This window comes from Arachis hypogaea, chromosome 12, assembly GCF_003086295.3.
Source record: "Arachis hypogaea cultivar Tifrunner chromosome 12, arahy.Tifrunner.gnm2.J5K5, whole genome shotgun sequence".
Classification (NCBI taxonomy): Eukaryota; Viridiplantae; Streptophyta; class Magnoliopsida; order Fabales; family Fabaceae; genus Arachis; species Arachis hypogaea.
Window position 1 is genome coordinate 54,546,118 of NC_092047.1, and position 2,142 is coordinate 54,548,259.

General features: G+C 38.7%; 1 non-coding gene across 1 annotated transcript; it reads left to right on the forward strand.

The window, feature by feature from the left end:
- The first annotated feature begins 1,168 nt into the window (after window positions 1-1,168).
- LOC112731832 (small nucleolar RNA R71) lies at window positions 1,169-1,276 on the forward strand. The gene has a single exon (XR_003167588.1). It is a non-coding gene; the product is annotated as a small nucleolar RNA R71 (small nucleolar RNA).
- The last annotated feature ends 866 nt before the right edge of the window (window positions 1,277-2,142 follow it).

The following is a 2,142-nucleotide window of genomic DNA, read 5'->3' on the forward strand; positions in this document are numbered from 1 at the left end:
GCCTTCTCAAAGGTCATGGTGCCTATAGCACAAGGTATCAGGAACTTTCCAGGATCCTGTTTCTTCTGAGGCAATCTCAGTTGATCCAATGCATTTAGTTCATTGGTGAACATGGGAGGTTCATCTCCCCAAGTCTCATTACCAAATAGATTGGTATTCAGCTTCATGATTGCACCAAGGAACTTCGCGACTTGTTCTTCAGTGACATCCTCATTCTCTTCAGAAGAAGAATACTCATCAGAACTCATGAATGGCATAAGGAGGTTTAATGGAATCTCTATGGTCTCTAGATGAGTCTCAGATTCCTTTGGTTCCTTAGAGGGAAACTCCTTATTAATCACTGGACGTCCCAGGAGGTCTTCCTCCTTGGGATTCACGTCCTCTCCTTCCTCCTTGGATTCGGCCATGATGGTCAATTCAATGGCCTTGCACTCTCCTTTTGGATTTTCTTCTGTATTGCTTGGGAGAGTACTAGGAGGGATTTCAGTGATCCTTTTACTCAGCTGGCCCACTTGTGCTTCCAAATTTTTAGTGGAGGACCTTGTCTCATTCATGAAACTCATAGTGGCCTTAGATAGATCAGAGACTAAGTTTGCTAAATTAGAGGTATTTTGTTCAGAGTTCTTTGTCTGTTGCTGAGTGGATGACGGAAAAGATTTACTATTGTTAAACCTATTTCTTCCACCATTATTAAAGCCTTATTGAGGCTTTTGTTGATCCTTCCATGAGAGATTTGGGTGATTTCTCTATGAGGGATTATAGGTGTTTTCATATGGTTCATCCATGTAATTCACCTCTGCTATTGTAAGTTTTCAGGATCATAAGCTTCTTCTTCAGAAGATGCCTCTTAAGTACTGTTGGATGCAGCTTGCATTCCATTTAGACTCTGAAAAATCATATTGACTTGCTGAGTCAATATTTTATTCTGAGCCAATATGGCATTCAGAGTATAAATTTCAAGAACTCCCTTCTTCTGAGGCATCCCATTACTCACAGGATTCCTCTCAGAAGTGTACATGAATTGGTTATTAGCAACCATGTCAATGAGTTCTTGAGCTTCTGCAGGCGTTTTCTTTAGGTGAATGGATCCACCTGCAAAAGTATCCAATGACATCTTAGCTAATTCAGACAGACCATCATAGAATATATCCAGGATAGTCCATTCTGAAAGCATGTCAGAAGGACACTTTTTGGTCAGTTCCTTGTATCTCTCCCAAGCTTCATAGAGGGATTCACCTTCCTTCTGTCTGAAGGTTTGGACATCCACTCTAAGCTTACTAAGCTTTTGAGGAGGAAATAACTTGGCTAAGAAAGCCTTGATCAGCTTATCCCAAGAGTTCAGGCTATCCTTAGGTTGAGAGTCCAACCATATTCTAGCTCTGTCTCTTATAGCAAAAGGGAAAAGCATGAGCCTGTAGACTTCAGGATCTACTCCATTAGTCTTAACAGTATCACATATCTGCAAGAATTCAGTTAAGAACTGAAAAGGATCTTCAGATGGAAGTCCATGAAACTTGCAGTTTTGTTGCATCAGAGAAACTAATTGAGGTTTCAGCTCAAAATTGTTTGCTCCAATGGTAGGGATGCAGATGCTTCTTCCATGTAAATTGGAATTTGGTGCAGTAAAGTCACCAAGCATTCTCCTTGCATTATTATTATTTTCGGCTGCCATCTCCTCTTCTTGTTCGAAAATTCCTGTAAGGTTGTCTCTGGGTTGTTGTATTTTAGCTTCTCTTAGTTTCCTTTTTAGAGTCCTTTCAGGTTCAGGATATGCTTCAACAAGAATGTTCTTGTCCTTGCTCCTGCTCATATGAAAAAGGAGGGAACAAAAAAAAATAATAGGGATCCTTTTTGCCCAGGTATAGAGGTTCCCTTTTGTGAGTAGAAGAAGAAAAGAATGTAATGTAAAGAAGGGAATAAGAGAAAATTCGAACACAGATAGAAGAAGGGGTTCGAATTTTGGTGAGAGGAAGTGTTAGTAGATGAATAAATAAATAGAAAGAGATGAGAGAGGGGGAATTTCAAAAATTGTTTTTGAAAAATGGTTAGTGAATTTTGAAAATTAAAAGAAGAATTAAATTAAAATTAAAGTTTAAAATAATTAGTTAATTAGAAGAATTTTGAAAAAGAGGGAGATATTTT